At 37.4% G+C, this 20,805-nt stretch overlaps 1 protein-coding gene across 1 annotated transcript in view; it reads right to left on the minus strand.

The window, feature by feature from the left end:
- The window catches only part of LOC105396078 (beta-1,4-N-acetylgalactosaminyltransferase bre-4-like), a 153,903-nt gene that overhangs the window by 112,899 nt on the left and 20,199 nt on the right, over window positions 1–20,805 (minus strand). The gene's annotated exons all lie outside the window — the stretch shown is intronic.

Below are 20,805 nucleotides of genomic sequence, written 5' to 3' on the forward strand. Positions count from 1 at the left end.
CATTTACCTTATAATTTTACCCCCAAATTAGCAGAGCTTTTTGACACTTTACAATAGGTTTAAAATTGTTGTTGTGATACGAGTATACGAATTTCATCTTTTGTCGGACGTAAAATGTTGAAATTCGTGTGTTTCAATGTCAATTATAACCTTGTTGTAAATTTAAAATATGGTCTATGAATCTTTATCCAACATCCTGTAAGTACATACAGTTCCAAATTTAATTCCGGACTTGAAGTCCTACATACCCAGCCATAGACAAATACCAGGGCAACAAAGTTGGGAGGAGGTTAAATGTGTCCCATCTCCGTGTTTACTTGAAGCCACTTTCAACTGTTAATTGAGCTAGTTCAAATATAGTTTTTAAAGGCCATTTGAGACGGACCAAAGAATCTTTTTGTAGGTCTTACCTATGTCCAATTGTTCAATTCTCATCAGAATATATCTATATTATTCTGGTTAGAATATTGTGCTAATTTATAAACGCAGAAATATCTAATTGTGCTAAATCTGTAATTTGCTACAGCTCAAAATACGCGCAATACATTAAACAATGTTCATTATAATAATAATAATAAATAAATTTTAATAATAAATTCTTTATTCACAAAAACAAGTGGTACATTACAGGGTTTGGGACTCTCCAGTTAAGTATAAACCTGTATTTGAAGAGGCCCGCTCTTTTTGTCCAATATTACATTCTTGTTTACTTATGAAGTTAAAATTATGCATATAACAATATTTTAGGTATGATAACTCATTATATTTAATTTAGTTACAGTGAAAAGTAGCTATATATGTATATAATTATTATAAACTCACGTGCAAAGAGACAGTTCCACTTAGAAAATTTAGAATTTGATCACAATATTGACGTTTTTAGTTGGTAATATTCTGGCGACTCACTGAGTCAGCTTTTTCCGTTTAGGAGCAATTTGCTGCTTTTTCTCACTGGAACCCTCTCACTCACATTATAATTATGGGCAACATCGACACAATATTCACGTAATACCTAAATATTTATAATGATTAACGCCGTCGTCGTTGTTGGCGCTAAATGGGTTTTCGGTGTAATTAACGCTCGTGGGAATGAAACAAAAGGCGTCTGGAAGAATAATAAATTTCTGAAGAATTAGTTCCTTAATTTTTTATTTATTGATTAGTAACGTATTACTGACGTCTAGCCTTAGCTGGTGGTTTCAATTTAATGGTCTACGTGTTTCATTTCATAAATACGTTTAAAATATTTGTGCGACGAGTAAAACTTAACAAATATCTATCTTACTAGTTGTATGTGTTTTATTTTATCTCATTATTCCCATAGAAATATCATAGTTCAAACTTAATTCAAAATAACACTATCATTTCTACCGCCCCTTTACGATTCATGGAACGTTTTTCAAATTCCGAATGTGTCTATGTTTTTTTTCGCCGGCCTGTGCACTGACTTTTTGCAGCCAGCGCTGTTGTGCAATCTCCTCGGGCTTTCAGCCAGACTGGCTCGCTTCTCTTTTTAAAAAGAAATTGTCTCTGGCCAATAGTGTCGTGGCCGTTGCTTCACGCTGTTTGAAACTAGACCTACCTATATTCTTCCTCAAAATAACATTGAATGGACAACATTTCAAAAAACTAAAGCTACTGTAAATCGAAAACCATTTCGAGATTTAGCTCTAAAGGCCACAAAAAAAATGTTTTTGTATTTTTTGGATGTATCATTTTCGAGAAAATCATAAAATAGTAAAAAAGTGCTGATGACGTCATGCATCAGGTGCGATGCATTTTGATGATCAAAGCCTATAGATTTAAAAACAAAGTAACTGTCACTTTCATTTTTGATTGACGTTGACGTTTTATCGTGACGTTGTTGTTTATTTGGGTCATTTTCATTAATTCTGTTCTGACACTTTCTGACCATTTTTTTTATTTATTATTAAGAGATGACCTCTATATAATATGTCCCAGAGCATGCCACCGCCTACACAGCTGAAAAAATGCTTCTGCTTATTTTTTACATGATAAGTACCTACTTTCCATCATTAGAAATATCAAGGTCATTTGAAAATTACCCATTTGTTGGTTGGCATGTAAACAAAGTTTAAATGTCACTTGTCAGTGTCATTTATGTTTTTTTTCAAGACTCAGGCAATAGACAAAAATAAAAATTGAGCCTAATATGTGACGTCACTTCCGATTTTAAAATAATTAACTTTAAAGTTAAAAATAACATGCAAAAATTTATGTATATACAAAATAAAAAAATACGGGTCCACTAATTTTATATAAACTTTCCGAATAACTAATAAAAATATAGGGTAAAGAAAATGAAATGTTGTCCATTATGTTTATTGCATTTTTTAAATTACACAACTTATTTGAGACAATATCACAAGCATCTGTGTCCATTTAACGATTAAAAAGTCCAAAACTTATTAATAAATGGCAAATTACATGGAAATTGCATACATTTACGTCAGCTGTTACCAAACCAGATAACTCGGTACCACTAAAGCCTTATTTCAGTACGAGATTGGGAGAGTAATGTGATAATTTGTATGCGTTTCCTTCCGGCAATAAATATAGGAATGAGATGAGAAAGTTGTGTCATGGCGGCGGCCTACGCGTGCCTACGGGCGGCGTAGCGGCTACGAGGTCTCAGTGCTACGACGGCTACGGCGTAGGCGGCTACGAAATTCCAAATTTCTTATTAAAATCTATTTTTAGATGCTTTTGATTTATTTTTTATTTGTGAGCTATGCATTATAAGATAGCCTTAGCCTCAAATTATAATATAAATCTTTAATTTTGCTTACAAAAAATATGGAAGGAACCAACCACTATTCTATTCTATTCTCTGTGGGGGTGTAAGTACCTGCACCTGGCTCTCTCGAGTGGAACCTTTGTGCATATCCCCAAGGTCTAAACTGCCTTCCTAAGCTTGGACCATTTCCCACCATGCTGGTCCACTGCAGGTTGGTGGGTTCACATATCTAGATGTGCTAAATCTACATGTAAGCGCCGTGATTCGAAACCACATCTCTTGGGTGAGAAGCGGGCGCTTACCCGACTGAGCTACCACCGCTCCAACCGCCAACCACTTTCATACACTAAACTCAGGAAGCCAAACCAAATCTACGTAAACGTTTATTTTTCTTTTTTAGAGGGAAGCTCGCTCCCTTCGTTAACCCATCACACGTCAGAGCCTGATCTAATCCGCTCGCGATGGGCCCTTGATTATCACTGCAGCCTTATTGCGTAAACTGCCTTCTGCTAAAATACAAATTTGAAACATTTGAATTAGAGGTTTAGTGACAGAAACTGTTTTCAGTATTAAGTCTATTAGACTCTACTAGGTCGAGACTTCTACATTGACTATGACCTTGGCTCCCACACGCACCTAAGCAGTAAAAGCATTATACAATACCCTTTCTGTTTCCTAACGAAGAATCAGTCAAAAAGAGCTCGTTTTTTGTGATTTTTACTACTTCATTTCACATTTTAAGCATCCTAACTTCATATTATAAATGCGAAAGTAACTGTGTCTGTATGTCTGTTACTCTTTCACGGCAAAACTACTCAACGGATTTGAATGAAATTTTGTATATGTCGCAGGCAACTGGTTTAATCTCCTGTTTGATTGAACCACTAGCCCGTTCATTGGATGGCGCTGTTCAGTTGTATGACTAGGCCGAACGTTGATTGTACAAGCGTCACAAAACGTCCAACTAGTTAGCTGACTTAAAATCAGTCAGGTGGTGAATAAAACAAATATGGCGTCTAACAGCTAACAGCTGACACAAAAAGCACCTATATTGTTAGTTTTTTGCAAATAAATTAGCTTTAAAGTGCGTTATTTGTGTTAAAATAGTGTGACAACATGAATTAACCTATTATTACGCCGCGGGCGGATAGTTTCAAAGAAAAAAAGTGGCGAAACTGGATAATTATCAACAACAATATGAAGGTACGTTTATTGTTATTGTTTAGTTAATTTGTTAGATAAGAGCTTTGTAACATGGTCTTTTTGTTGACTCTTGTCTGGTGATGTTCACCCTAACCAGACATTACAAAGTTGCTATACTATATCCCATTCAACGACTTCGCTGAATGACGTTCAGTCAAGACGTCGAACGTTACAATCAACGACTTGACGAGTTGTCCTTTAGTCATACAACTGAATAGCGCCATCCAATGAACGGGCTAGTGGTTCAATCAAACAGGAGATTAAACCAGTTGCCTGCGACATATACATATTGTCTAGTCTAGACCCGTAGAAAGAACATAGGCTACTTTTTATCCCGGAATAAATAACTTTTTGAGGCGAAGCGAAGCTCGCGGGAACAGCTAGTAAGCCATATTTCACATACCACATCGAATCTGCAATGAATCATCCCAGTTTGCGCCGGAGCTACGTAATACGGCCGCCGGCAACCCCAGTAATCTCCAATCAGGCAGATAAACGCAGGTAACTGATGACGTGGCGGACGGTTAACGGATTAAGGTCTGTTTGGGGGAAGGGGAGGGGGAAGGCAAGATGTGTTTGTGCAAATAGTGAGGAAGGTGTTATTTTGACTGTGTGGAGGTATAGTTGGAATATTTTTGTTTTGCTTTATCAATAAAGTAATGTTTAGTGTGTTTGTTTTTTGTATACGTACGTGAGGGAAGATAATTTTTTTTGGTGTAATTTCTATTGTGTGCAATACTATTTATTGCACACAATACTATTTATTGCACACAATACTATTTATTGCACACAATACTATTTATTGCACACAATAGACATTACACCAAAGAATGGAAAAGATTTAGCACAAAACGCGGTTTCTTTTACAATTTGACATAGACACCGGCGAAAACTAGCCAGATACGATTAACTGCGATGCTACCTGTAAATTGCAAAATATGATATACGATTTTTCTCTCTTTTTAAATGTAAAAGTTTCATTTACCCATTCATAAAAACATATATGTATATAAGTCACAAATATGCATAATATCCACTAGAAGTTGTGTCAAAAACTGATATACATATACTTGTAATGTTAAGCCAGTACATCGAGTTAATTGAAAATAATATTATGTTAAATTTAACCTCACAATCATGATCATCAGCTCGTTATCGTACACTGGACCTCGCTACCTCTTCCAAATTAATCTATGTATAACAATGTAATTATTTTCTCATGAATAAAATGTAAATTGTCAACATGAATCAACCCATCCAGGAAACTGACATTATCAAACATGTAGGGATATATTTGCACACTATATTTTACTATGTATCGCATAAACACACGGCTTATGCTATAGGTAAACGATTTTGGTCTTAAAACGCGCTAGAGTAGAGTTTAAAGCTATTCTTACACAGAAAGCCTTGAGCTATGCGTCGTTTACAGTGGACTTAGAGGTGGATATAGTATCTACGATGTACATTCTTATCTAAGTGACATAGTCAATATTAGGACAACGTTGTCAGTGTTGTATAAACAAAGACAATACATTACAACTACCTACTACTCACGTTTAACGATTACAAATAAAATAAACCTAAGGGGAAGTTATAGATTGTTACACGCTGTAATTTATTTAGAATTGCTCAGCTAAAATCCCTTAATTATCCCAAAACTGCGATATGGTTCGCAACCTATCACGTGAGTACGAATGTGCTGCGAAAAGTGGATTGCTCGCTTGTGAGCCACCTCTGACTACCCCTTCGGGGATTACAGTCGTGAGTGCATATGTATATGTATGTGTATGTATGTCAGCTAAAAACCACAGTGTTGATGCACCTTTAGAGTCTAGAAACTCGAGTAACAAATGAGATTCAGTCCAGCTAATCGGTGCTTTATAACAGCGGTATTTAAAAAGTTAAGGAGAGATTTATTAGCGACTTATCCGGTTGGGAAATCTTTATAATGGTGTAGGTAATGGTCCGCGGTGGACTAGCTTGATTAAATTTTCTGGATAACAATTCTGCTGTCTGTTTCTCGTGTAATGAATGACTTTCTTCTTCTTATTGTAATAATATTATGTATTATCTTTAGCATCGCATTTCCTGCATTGTATCTATTTCTCTAGCAAAGACTTGACTTCTAGTGCTTAGCCCCAAATAAACAGACAACTTACAACGCTCATATTTTCCTACAGGCGGGTTAAATAAGGTTCGCTGATGAGCCTTGCTTCATTAATCACAATAACAAGCGGTGTCGTATTCACATCGCAGCATTCAAATTATAAAGCTGTCTACTGTATAATGGAAATTAATTAAGCTAGCGTCCGCAACTACGCTTCGTCTATATCACGTCTATTGACGGTCGAATGGCGTAGTGGTTAGTGGCCCTGACTGCTATGCCGAAGGTCCCGGGTTCGATTCCCGGCTGGGATATATGTTTAAAGACAGATATTTGTACTCGGATCTTGGGTGTTGATATTTATATTTAATATGTATGTATCTATGTATTTGTGTAAATATATCAGCTGCCCGATACCCATAACACAGGCTCTGCCTAGCTTGGGGTCGGATGGCCGTGTGTGAGATGTCCCCACATATTATTATTATTATTATAGCCTTATAGCTAGACCAAGCAGCTTCAATCATTGGTAGAAGCTGGGTGGAAGGCTGTCTTTAGATATGATCGAATTGCAACGATCTGTAATTGAAAAAACAAATATGTCACTTTTGGAACTGACAAATTTGCCTTACATTTTGACTGTGACAGTTGACCATACTGTTCTTTTTCCATATGTTTGTGTAGTTTCGCAGTTTTCAACAAATTATCAGACATGTATAGTGCCACAAACTTATCTGTTCCGGTGAGAGCGAACTAAATTGGTCCATACCTCATTACTTACTAATGAATTTCATATTGACATGACATAGATTATATGGACCAATTTAGTTCGCTCTCACCGGAACAGATAAGTTTGTGGCACTATACCTACTAGAATTACAGATCGTATCAGAACATAGAACAACGCGGACTCGGGTGTACCCTCGGGTAGCGTCATAGTGATTTTTCTTGATACAAAAAAGTCTGCCAATTTTTGCGGGGGGAAATTTTACCGTTTACCTTGATTATGTCCCATTTGACATTTCATTATGAGTTTTAATTCCCAGGAATAAGGGTTACGTGAAATAACATTTAATAATGAACACAGTGTCTTCATTTTTCTTGCCAATGGATGTAACAATTATCGATAAGTGTTATCGATGAATTCGAGAACATGGGTTATAAATATTAATTTTAAATTAATTAGGTAGTTAAATTTAATTATGAATGATTAATAAACGAAGTCACCCGCTTTTCGCTGTACATTTCGTGATAGGTCTCGAGCCGTATCGCCGTTTTTGAATGAATGCCAATGCACTGAAGTTGTCGGATAAATGGGCAACCCGACGACGCGGTCAGATGCTTTCAAGCCGACTAGGCTTAACGACTGCTGCCGAAGCAGCAACCGGGACCCACGGCTTAACGTGCCGTCCGAAGCACGTAAGCGTCCAGAAAAGAACCATTTGAAATCGGTAACCCATCCAATGGCTGACCGTGTCAGTTGTTGCTTTACCTCAGTGATCAGTTACGATCACTGAAGCCTACTTGACTACGGACACTTCCCAACTATGACCTTTTTTGTCGATTAATACATATCTACATACATACCGGTACATTACTATTGCATTTTTTTGACATTGGTTGCTAGGAAACAGCTAATAACAATAAACCATGACCTAATCTGTGATCAAACCCGGAGTCCGGATATTCTATGAATTGAAGCTGTCATTTTAGTATGTAAACAAATCATTTTCTATGAAACGAACGCTTTGCCATCTAGATTGAGTCTAGTGAAAATTGAGACTGCAACTAGTTTTTATAAATCGGTGGGCCTTTCTGGCCCACTACCCCGCCAGAGGGGAACGTCTGCCTATGTCGTCTCCAGACCATTCATACTCAATGTATCAGAATTACAGTTTCGATAATAGTATCGAATCCTGTAATCGCTGTACTGTAGGGCGATCAGTAGGGCGAGCACAGGATTCGATACTAATTTTCGATACTACACAAACATATGGAAAAATAACAGTGACGTTCATTCACCTATCGAATATGGTAACGAAAGCGTATAGATTCGAAATTCATTCACCTATCGACTATGGTATCGAAAGCGTATAGATTCGAAAGTCTTTGCCCATATAAATTTGACATTTTAGCGATTACGAACCCAATTTGACGCATAGATTCGAACGAAATTTTATCGCTAGCGTTTTTGTTTGAATCTATACGTCAAATTGGTTTCACAATCACAAACGTCCATATTTGTTCATAATACGATATAAAATTAAAACAACTTTTAAAAATAATTGATAGAATTATTTTAATTTCACTTTGTGTATTTATTTAATTAAATAATATTAAATAATAGCACTTATTTCAACAATATTTTCATAATAAAAACAAAAAAAATGCGAAATTTAGTATATAATAAGGTTAAGACAGCAGTTTCTAAACGAACCTTTGAATCTCCTAGCCAACGCTAGCATTCAATGCTATCGATTTCGACTGTAGATTCGAATTAGGTATCGCATAGATTCAACGATACGCAACGTTAAAGGAGGATCGAAACTTGTGCTCGGGCAACAGGAAAAAACGCAGCACATTCTATTCGATAGTCTATTCGAAAGTGCTGTCAACCTGTCAACAACAAAATGGCGGTGTATAGATTTGCGAAAGTTTGACAGCTATCATTCCATAGGTCATTGTCAGAATAATATTATGTACTCTGTGGTCATTCTTTTCGAAACTCATTCGAAAAGTAAAAAGTGTTCGAAAGTGCTGTCAAGTTGACAATAGTCGCACTCGCATTCGATTCTATTCGTTAGCTCGAATTTTCGTGATACGGGTACTGAACTGCTAAAAATAGATGATGGTAGACTAAACAAATATATAATTCGTTTGCAGTTAGAGACGCATGGATGAGAGATAGATGAATCTTTTGTGTCTGGTATTAAGTTGATAACTTTCGGTCTATATTGAGACTCCGATATCGCCGCTCTTACACAAAGATAACGTAAATTAAGATAGAAGTATTATTGAAATCATTGTATTTCCAGCAAGATTACTTTATAAGCCGCAGCCTGTGTGTCTGCTATACAAAGTTTATCGTGTAATCTGGAAATACCCGGCTGAGTAGAATAATCGGCTTAGCTAAGTATATTAGGCTGTAATTTGTTTGCAGTAACTTCCTTGTTGGTTTTGATGGGTTTACAATACAATGGGGTTTTACACCTGTTGTTTTCATATGAATTGTTTTGAATTTATTTAGGTGATAAAGGAACACTTGATATTAATTTTAATAAGTCTCATTAATATGTAAAGAATGGCCCGTGGAAATAAACTTACATGGTTAATGATAAAAGCCACACTACTATTTACTACAGGTGTTTTAGACTTTTTATCTTTTTATCTTCATCTTTTTTTTAAGTTTATTATTATACACTTGTATGAATATTTAAGAATATTTTTTTACTAATTTATGTTTAAGTGATTAGAGATGAAAAGATCATCAAATTATATGCAGTAGGGTATCATATAATCTAAATGTTGGTAAAACAAACAGACTTTTACATTGGCGATTGCGCACTGTATGGCGGTAAATGCTTGTTTATACATATTGTATTTTAGCTTCAGTCATCCATCAATTGTTTAATGACTCGTGTATCCGTGTTAACGAGCTCTGGGCGAATAACTCGTGATTTTCAGACGCATTTTCAGGCCCATTTGTATGTGTAATAATATGTGTAAACCGTATCATCATCATCATTAACCCGTATTGATAAACTTTACACGTGGGTCCTCTCCACATCTGAAGGAGATTGACACAAACCCCATTTTCTGCTACGATGTTGAGGTTTTACAATGTGTGATATGTGCTCAAAATAAAAAAATAAAAAAAACACGCACTCACGCCTTGTACTAATGTACTCCCTTGCGGGGTAGGCAGAGGTGCATTGCTGCACCCACTTTTCGCCAGAGTGTATGTTAGTTCCAATGTAATAGGGGGCGAGCCTATTGCCATTTTACGGGCACATCCAAGACCCGAGAACAAATATCTGTGTTTAAACAAATACGAGTATCTGCCCAAGCCGGGAATCGAACCCGGGACCATCGGCTCAGTAGTCAGGGTCACTAACCATTGCGCCATTCGGTCGTCAAAATACCCTTTAGTAATCTTATATTCAGCTGACTGATATGACCGATTGACCGACCCAACGCTTTCACAAATAAGGAAAAATTTAAACTACTGTAACATGGACGAGTGTGACGTGCGATGTTATGAATTCTGTAAGAGACCTTCAGGCACATGGGCTGAGCACAAACAGTGTGATGTGATGTTTGGCTAAGTGTATTTTATAAGGATTTTGTAATGTAACACATTACATTGTTGCTTAGGATTAATGTATACAGGGTGTTGCAAGAAGGGTATATACTAAGCCAAAACATACGTGTGCAGCATGATATATAAAAGCCCCGAAATGAAATCAGAATCTCAAAATTCGCCAAAATAAAACATTTGCAATATAAACTTTGTTGGTCACGTGACTTTTTACATGTTTATCTGCGGTGCATGTGTCTAACAGCAGCCATGTGTTTACCCGGCACACATGGGCCACATTGATCGTAACGCAGAATCGAGGTCACCATTTTTACACATAATTGTAACCTGTCGGGAGTTGCATTATTATTTCAGTGAACTGTAGTTAATTATTATGTAGCTGATATGATAATATTTTTGAAGGCCTGTAATTATTTTTTTAATAGTGCATTTTCAATAAAACTATAATTATGAAAGATGCGGAAATTTTATTTCATTTCCGTATTTTTCTCAAAATAATGGATCGTTTACACTAAAACAATGCTAGGTAAATACTGTCAAACCCTGTCAGCATAAAGTTTCGACCCAACTCAGAACTCCAATTCAAGAACCAATCCAATATTTGCAATACAGCTGTGTCCGCTAAAACTAACTCTACCACATTCGGTTATGGCTCCATTTCGCGTGGAAATTGGATAAATTGAACTAATCCGCCGAAGTTTACCCCGTTTAATACTATTTACCGTTCACTCGACGTATCCGAGGGTGCACGCCCTCAAGTGACGGTTACTATTAACCGGTTGATTTAGCTTAACGGGCTGATAAGTACATTTTTAGCAAGAAAAAGAGGTATAAGAACCACCTATGTAAGTATTTATGTGTTCAAGACTTCGTGGCACGGAAATTCACTTAGGCAAACATCACATCAGACCCATGTGCATGAAGGCCTCTTACAAAATTCATGACTTCACACGTCACAATCGTGCATGTCGCAGTCGCTTACAATTTTCAGGGGACTCGCTCGTAGCTTGGAGCAGTCTACTGAAACGTAGGATACCATATGAAATTCATATGTTAGTTTACGCCACCATAGTTTCACCACATTATGTGACTCGGTAAATTGCTTAGTAAAATGTTAGAGATATCCAGGACCTCAACTAAGGACTCACCTAAACCAGGACTAAAATAAATTCACTCAATTAATACGAGAAAATTACAGTTCACTAGAATTCGTGATGGATAGCTATTTAGCTCACATTGCTCATAAATTTCGAATGATATACCAATACCAGATAGAAGCATTAGTAGAGAAACTTTCATAAACATTGTACTTATCTATTCCATTGATAAATAAGCACAATGCAATGCAATGCATATTTTATCAATCATTGGTATTGTTGATAATAATATGTTTAATGCTCGCTACATACGCCCACTTTAATATTATTTATCTGTTTTATCTATTGACAAATTTATATTGATTGTTGTATTTGCGACATAATTGGAACTAATGGACAAAGTGGGCCGGTCTCTGATTGGTGATTAAAATGTCAATGATAGCTGTTGACACTGTCAATAAAATGCTTTTAAACATTACTCTAAGTTTTAAACTAATAACAAAAACTAGACACACCTTATACAGGGTCATTTTGGTAAGTAGACCTGATCCTTTCAGGAGGTGATAGAGGAAGGCATTTCCAGTCGATTGAACCCTATAATGCATTATCCGAAACTTAACCATTTTTAAAATATTTAATATTTAAGTTTTTTTTAATTTTTGCCAAAATTTTATGTTTAAAACCGAAAATAAAAAAGAGCAGGCGGAGAAAACTCAATACGGGTTTCCATACTAAAGTCAACAGGACTGAAAACAATCACACTTTTTACCTTCAAATTGGGTTAAACTTGTTCGTTTTTCTATTGAATTTTGTCTGCCTGTGCTGGTTGTTTTGGCCATATCTTGGTGATACGTAAATCGATTTGATATTGAAATATCTTATTTGAAAGCTTATAAGTTGAGCATGTTTTTAAACTAAAGTGCACAAAAAATTGTCATATTTTGAAATTCTTTTTTAATTTAACTTATTTGTTTTGACATTTTGAATATTATTTTAAAATGTTTAACTATTTTGAGTTATTGTGTCTAATTTAAGTCAAGTAATGCACATTTGATTATTTTAATTACTTTATTAAGGTGTTACTTGTGCAAAACAATCAAAAAGTTATTGAAATATGGCTATTTTTTTTATTTTCGGTTTTAAACATAAAATTTTTGCAAAAAATTTAAAAAAACTTAAATTTTAAATTTTTTTTAGTCAAAAATAAAATACAATATAAATAAAACAAACAAACAAAACACAACTTACTTAGCTAAATAAACCACCCCAGGACGCACCCGACCCAAAAGTCCCCATAACGCTAGCTGCGTTGCCGCGCTGCACGGCGAGGGAAATCCTCTGTGCCAGGTACGCCCCAGAGCGGTAGTCAAAACCGCGGCTCCTCAAGCGTCGCCCAATCTCCCTGACGAACTGCCTCCCCTGTTCCCCCCAAACCCCAGTGGTCTCAATGGCAAGAGGCACAAAAATATAGCCGCCCGCAATCAACTGGCCGTATTTGACGCACTTCTGTCGTGCAGCCGCCTCGGCAGCCTCACCCACCGTGCCAGCAGTGTGCCCCACGTGGGACGGGGCAAATGTGCAGACGCATGTGGCGTCCCAGAGCAGGCACCGACCTTTCTCCCACGGTATCAAGGTGAGGCCGTCCGGACGCCTCCCATCACTGCGACTCAACCCCGGCGGCTGAAGAACCGCCGGAATGTCAGCAGAAATGAGAGCCCTCCGAACGATATCATTTATTGCGTGATGCCGTGAGATTCTGCCTGCACTTCGGACACAATGAAGCCCATGGCGCCCCTGCACGTCAACGTTTGCACCACAAACACAGCGATGCGGCTGACATACTTCACAGCCAAGACGAAGTGCCACCGCCACACACAAGGAATTGTCATCTAACAAAGTCCCTAAGTGCGGCGATGGCAACGCGTGAAGCCACAGCCCGGACTCAGAGCGGGATACAGCCAGCAGACGCGCACGCTCAGCCCCCCAGCTATGGTTAAGTTTCGGATAATGCATTATAGGGTTCAATCGACTGGAAATGCCTTCCTCTATCACCTCCTGAAAGGATCAGGTCTACTTGCCAATAACCCTGTATATAGTGGGGTTATCGTGAAGTTAACGAAGTAATTTGTGTCAAATTAAAATGGTTCAATTTATGAAAACTTTAACACTGAACAAATGCTATAGGTACACTAGAAACCCTCCCGGGAATACAAAACGGAGGTAATTCTCACGCGTAAACAAATTGAAATAAAATTCAGTAACAGCAAAAGTTTCATTTGTTCAGTCGTTTGCACAAATTGTATGACAAGCGGCTAGCAAATTTACATAATATTTAGGTTCTGGTCATTTTGCCGTAACTTTACTTGAGTCGAGTCGTGAGAATTTCGAAACTTTCGTAACATTGACTGCGGGTCGGTGGTCACTGGGGAATCTAATACATAACATATTATATACATGTTACTGCGAAAGTAAATAAGGCCGGAATCCATTAAAGCTTTTTACTTTATTAACTTACCAGTTTATTTGTTCAGAACTTTTCAACCGGTTTCAGGTTACAGTATTTATATTTACAGTTACCAATGTTTCATGTTCACATTAGAAGATTAAATTATTATTAGAAAATTATTATAAAACTTACGGCTACCGCTGCCGTCAACACGCCATTTACCTGGAAAACCAATATGATTAATCAATAAACGGTTAATCCAAAAAAAAACATACAGTCGAATTAAGAACCTCCTTTTTTCGAAGTTGGTTAAATAGCAGCTGCCAAACTTCTAACAACAAAATAAGGGAATGGCTAACTGCAAGCTGGCGCTAAACTATACGATACAAGTTATCGAACGGAGGGTTACTCCAGATTTACAAAAAAGGTCGAACGAGAGTTAATAATAATAATAATAATAATATGTGGGGACATCTCATACACGGCCATCCGACCCCAAGCTAGGCAGAGCCTGTGTTATGGGTATCGGACAGCTGATATATTTACACAAATACATAGATAGATAGATATTAAATATAAATATCAACACCCAAGACCCGAGTACAAATATCTGTCTTTAAACAAATATCTGCCCCAGCCGGGAATTGAATCCGGGACCTTCGGCATAGCCGTCAGGGCCACTGACCACTACGCCATTAGACCGTCTGTTGTTAAGCAATCTTCACTTTAAATGCAACGAAACAGAGTCGTGGTTAGCGGAGCAGCTGTCTGAAACTTAGTTTATTCTTAAGGCGGACCCTAGAATAGTATTGTGCAATATTTTGATTATGCAATAAGATTGAATTGCGTTTTGTATCTAAATGACGTTTGCGCAATCTTCAATATTAACCCTAGACGATGAATTATATTGAACAATTTTCAATATTGCGCAATATCGATCGTCTAGGGGCCGCCTAAGCTACAGCAGTCCCGACATCATGTATTGAAACTCAACACTTGCCTGTTATGAAACTTCTCAATGTATAGTTTCGAAACTTGGACATTACCGTATTGTTGACCCTTAAGATTGCGGCTTGGTCATTGAGACATTATATACCTTTATTATTAGTGTTAAGTGCCAATTTCTCCATATTCGTTTAGAGCATAACCAGGTATTAGTGGTTGACTTTTGACACATCCGTCAAGAATTTTATATGGAGATGGGTATTTTATTTCTATTTATTAAATTTACTAAGGGCTGATTTTTCAATAGTCAGATAAACGCTATCTGACGAATAAAATTGTAGCTGTCACTGTCTAATACAGTCAGTCGCGAAAGCATCAGAATTATTCCACAGATAACCCTTAATTGACCATTGAAAAATCAGCGCTAATACTTAATGTATGTTATAATGAATAAAATAAACGAGTATACAGTATACCTAATAATTAATTATTGCTTTTGGTACTTTTGTTTTTTTAGAACAAAAATGGTCTAGACTAAGAAAATACAGTTTTGGTATATACAATGGAATGGACTATGGATACACTAACGAGCCATAACATTAGTAGTGATAGTGATGGATGTTGGTTAGAAACTAAACTCGGTCTATGTTAATAATTGCTAAGACATGAATATTCCGATGTTATTTCAGCAGTATAAATATGGATCTTCGCCATATGGCTGCTAAATAATTCATGTATCGATAAGAATCGATAGGAGGCTCGTGCTAATAAGAGTACCAGATTTTTTTTTTCATTTACGTATGGAAAAAATATGTACATATTCAAATGTGGTTATCGTAACCTTGTGGTTCATATAAGTCCAGTAGCCCATACTGTTTTACTATTAATAATATCAAAGCATACCAAAGTCATTTAATCCAGTAACAAAACTCATATCAGTTGGTTAGTACCTAAACATATTTTATAACGCTAGAAACTTATGTATTATAAAAGTTAAATTAAATTAGATTTTGGCTAAAATTTGTAATTCGCTGTTTATTCACCTTAGTGATAATATTACGACTATCGAATTACGATCACAAATATCATAATTTAAAAAATTACGTTGATTAAACAACATTTCAATTTAATTAATTAATAAGCATGTCTTATCATTATTGAACACCCGAAGGCCGCACCGCACCTTCTAGAATCATAAATCTCTTTTATTGAGTTATCGATTCAAGGTAGACCAATAAGGCAGCGTTTCCACTACGCCGGACCGGCAGATCTGCCGAAAACCGGACACGGGACAGAGTGTTCACATTACATCGGATCCCGGAAGAAATTCAGACAGTCCTCAGTTGAATTTGGACCTGCGCGCACTTTAAGTTTTTGTCTTTATAGACGTCTTCGGTCTTATCCCACAGAACAGGTCTCTCTTGGACAAGCGTAATTAAAGTTTCTGCTTGAATATCCATGCTAAACGTCTACTTTTACCTGAACATGCGAGCCGAATGACGTGAGTGGAACACGGGCGGGGCGAGGGGAGCACGAGCGGGGCGGGGGACAGATACCGGCACAAACTCGTTCACATTACTCCGGGCCCGGTCGTTCTACCGGCAATTCGTAGTGACAAAACGTTCGGTAGAAATGCCGGGCTCGGCAAAAATGCCGGACCCGGGATAATGTGAATAGCTTCATATAAATTGTACAGCCACTAGCTCTTCCGGCAGATTTACCGGCGCGGCAGATCTGCCGGTCCGGCGTAGTGGGAACGCTGCCTAAGTCACTCGCTTGTATGCGTGATAAAGACTATGGTAGCGTTCCCACTACGCCGGACCGGCAGATCTGCCGAAAACCGGACACCGGACAGAGTGTTCACATTACATCGGATCCCGGAAGAAATTCAGACAGTCCTCAGTTGAATTTGGACCTGCGCGCACAATGGACGACGAAATTGTTGTGTTGTGGTGGTATCTTAATAGAAGGCAAAATAAAAGAAAACATTGGGTACACCCTACTTTACGGGAAAGATTTTCACTTGGAACATTTGAAACATTAATGGGTGAACTTAGAAGAATGAGCCGAATGACGTGAGTGGAACACGGGCGGGGCGAGCGGGGGACAGATACCGGCACAAACTCGTTCACATTACTCCGGGCCCGGTTGTTCTACCGGCAATTCGTAGTGACAAAACGTTCGGTAGAAATGCCGGGCTCGGAAAAAATGCCGAACCCGGGATAATGTGAATAGCTTCATATAAATTGTACAGCCACTAGCTCTTCCGGCAGATTTACCGGCGGGGCAGATCTGCCGGTCCGGCGTAGTGGGAACGCTGCCTAATTGAAGAACTATCCAAAACAATAATGTTATACAGCGTGGAATTCTACTCATAAACTACACATAATTAACAATTGCGGCCATGCCTTCGGGAAGTTCACTGATAATTTTCATCCCTGTCCATGTCCACGTCCACTATTAAAAGTAGACCTCACAAATGCGCACATTACTCGATCCTCGGCCTTCCTCGTGTAGGCCACGACAAGCTTACTGTCTATGGTAAATGATTGCAATCCCTGAAAAATTTATCACCTTATTTGGGGGATAAAAGAGACTAGGTATAAATAGTCTATAAAAGTACCACGATTTCAACAATATTGAGAGCTTTTTACTTAAAATGTAAGTGATAGGTTACTCACATGCGATAATTTATTTATTTTCACCATTAAAACATCACCCGAATAACAAAACTAGGTATTTACCTACTAAATAAACATATTACAACTTAGCTACAAAGTCGGGTTGGACCCTACTTAAAACTCGGTTAGTTTGCGAACATCACAATAACGATAATAGGCAGTTTCGAAGCTAATCCAGGGTCAAATGATGAAGATTAATTACCTCTGGGAGGGTCCAACCTCTACGTCATAATCTAGCAAGACCTTAGGCTGCCTAACCACTTGGTAAATATTAATGGTTGAAGCGACTAAAGGTTCTCGCGCACGGTGACTATTTGGTGTGCAGTAACGATTTTGCCTCGCTAATGCCATATTATATCCCTGAATGCTGAGGGGTTTTATTTATTTCGTAACTCCCATCGGTAATCTTGTAAAAACATTGCGAGGTTCGCGTCTATTCTAGCTAGTAAATTGACTGATCGGCTTACCCGAAAATTAAATTTAATAATAGATAAGTAGGTCCTTACATTAAAAAGCCGGAACTGAAACGGAAACACAAGTTTGGAACTGTCCTATCAATTATCATGTTCGAGTATTACAATCACGCATTGTCAGCTCAGCCTGTTTGCCCGCGCCTTAGTGGCTATTCCACATAGACGTAATTCCCCCGCTTTCATTGTACCATGAAACAAAAGACGGGCAACGTATCAAAGATGGCGGTATGAGCCATAGAGAGTAATTAAATAGCTTGTAGCTATTAAGAAATCCAGGTTTTTTTCTATTTCTAGTTAGTTACATTGGTAAGTATGTCACTCAACTATTATTTCTACTTCTTAACTACAACTTATAAACTGTGGAATCGCCTCTCTTCGGCACATGGTCTGATGACCAAGTAATGAAAATGAATATTATATAAGTAGATCACCATACATAATTTATCTTCACTAGAAGATGAAAGAAGATACTAGGTATATAATTATACATAGGAATGAATAATAAATTATGAACAGGATTTACATACTTGAGTTTATATACGGATTAACTCGAACTATAATTTTAATACACAAATTTGGAATGAAGATAGCCTAAACTTTACATAGGATTGCTTTTATCCCGGAAATTGTCCAGAAAAACGAAGCGAAGCGAGCGCCCGTAGGCACAAGCTAGTCCTTCACAAAACACGAGGCAACTTTACGACACAGGCAAATTAAGAAAGTTTCACAGGTTTTAATAAGGGAGGCATGTCTTGTTAGAAACTTAGACTAAAACTGGAGACCTGGGCCCCAAGTATATGTAGGAATGGCGACACAACGGCAAAACTTTGAAAGATTTATTTTTAATTATTATGAATTAAAAAACCTGAGCCATAAGACATTGTGTTTTGATGATGTATTGTATAATATAAAAATGGATCGGAAAATGTGTTGGTAATCGCATATATCTGGACCACCTCGCGGGGACAAATAATCCTAACTAATATTATAAATGCGAAAATAACTGTGTCTGTCTGTCTGTCTGTTACTCTTTCACACCAAAACTACTGAACGGATTTGAATGAAATTTGGTATACAGACGGTCTAGACCCTGGGAAAGAACATAGGCTATTCCCACGGGAAAACTTTTTAAGGCGAAGCGAAGCGCGCGGGAACAGCTAGTTAAATATAAAAAAGAGTGCGTAGGTACTTTTGATTTTATAAACAGGAATTAGCGAAACCTTAATCTCAGTCGAGGTAGGTTGTGATTCAGGAATTGATGAGGAAGGGCTACCTCCAGAGGCCCTCCTCGATAAAGGCTTAATACGAGGTCAAAAAAGATGTTCCTAAGTGGTTGTTCAATATTTAAGTATTTCTTCGTCTTGAAAGGGAATAAATGAATATATATAAACACACTGATTTCAACATCAAAGTCCAAGAAAACTTCTTGGATTTTATTATTGATTTTATATATTTCGCTATTACACCATTATAATGGCGTGATGCAGGAAAACCTTGCTATAACCTTTTGACCAATGACAGCGAGGTAGCTGCAAATTCCGAGAGTTTTTATTGGTTTTTTGCGCCGTTTTGCGGTTGTGGCGCAAAAACCGAGTGCAATAGCTGTTAAAAAAGTAACTAATGAGATGTCCGCTTTACAAATAGCAGAACTTAGTGGGCAAAGCCATTTCTTTAACGAGAATGTTAAATAAACTTCAGCAATTAGTTAGAAGACGAAGCGGGCCTGCTTCGTGCTTGAAGAACACGAAGTTTTATATTAATTTATAAAAAAAAAAAAAAAAAAAAACACGCACTCACGCCTTGTACTAATGTACTCCCTTGCGGGGTAGGCAGAGGTGCATTGCTGCACCCACTTTTCGCCAGAGTGTTATGTTAGTCCCAATGTAATAGGGGGCGGGCCTATTGCCATTTTACGGGCACATCCAAGACCTGAGAACAAATATCTGTGCTTAAACAAATATCTGCCCCAGCCGGGAATCGAACCCGGGACCATCGGCTCAGTAGTCAGGGTCACTAACCACTACGCCATTCGTCGTATTAATTTATATTTATATATAAGTTTTATATTTTATATTAGTTTAGCGTTTAACACGTAAAGAACAGAATTACTCCCTGAGTCACCCATTTAGGCTAACTATACCACTTTTGCAATACTGTATTTATTATTTTCGAAGTAAAAATGCTAAAAATTGACCACTGTGGCCAATGAGGTCGCCGTGACCATTGAAAAGTTAGCTCAGGAGTTAATAATAATTATAGTTTTAGTATAGCTAATACTACTTTAATAATATTTTATGAAATTGTTTGAAGAAAGTAAATTTCGCGAGCAATTATATCACGTATACTAACACACAGACCAACATTGTTGTTTTATTAGCTTTATTGCACATCTAATAAACAAGCAGTATCTTATCCGTGGGGACATTTTATCTTTTACAAACCTATAAAAGACCGAATGAAAATCCCATTCAGAGTCCACTTCCCCGACATAAAATGTAAATTGTACGCCAAGTCATAACAAAGGCACTATCGCCAAATCAGAATGACATAATCCAAATGGCGGTCAGTATCCAAACCCAAAATTAACAAAGATAGGCTCGGTCGAATACCTACGTAGGAAATGAGATAGATGTTCGAAATTTAAATTTAAATTAGTTGTCCCAACTGTTTTGTCCGAACAATGTAACTGGCGCGTAATAATTATTGTAATAGGTAGTAAAGGCTTTTGTTTGTTTTATTACACACTGAATACGATATCCTTGACCTGAAGGGTCATT

Source organism: Plutella xylostella, chromosome 3 (assembly GCF_932276165.1).
Source record: "Plutella xylostella chromosome 3, ilPluXylo3.1, whole genome shotgun sequence".
Lineage (NCBI taxonomy): Eukaryota > Metazoa > Arthropoda > Insecta > Lepidoptera > Plutellidae > Plutella > Plutella xylostella.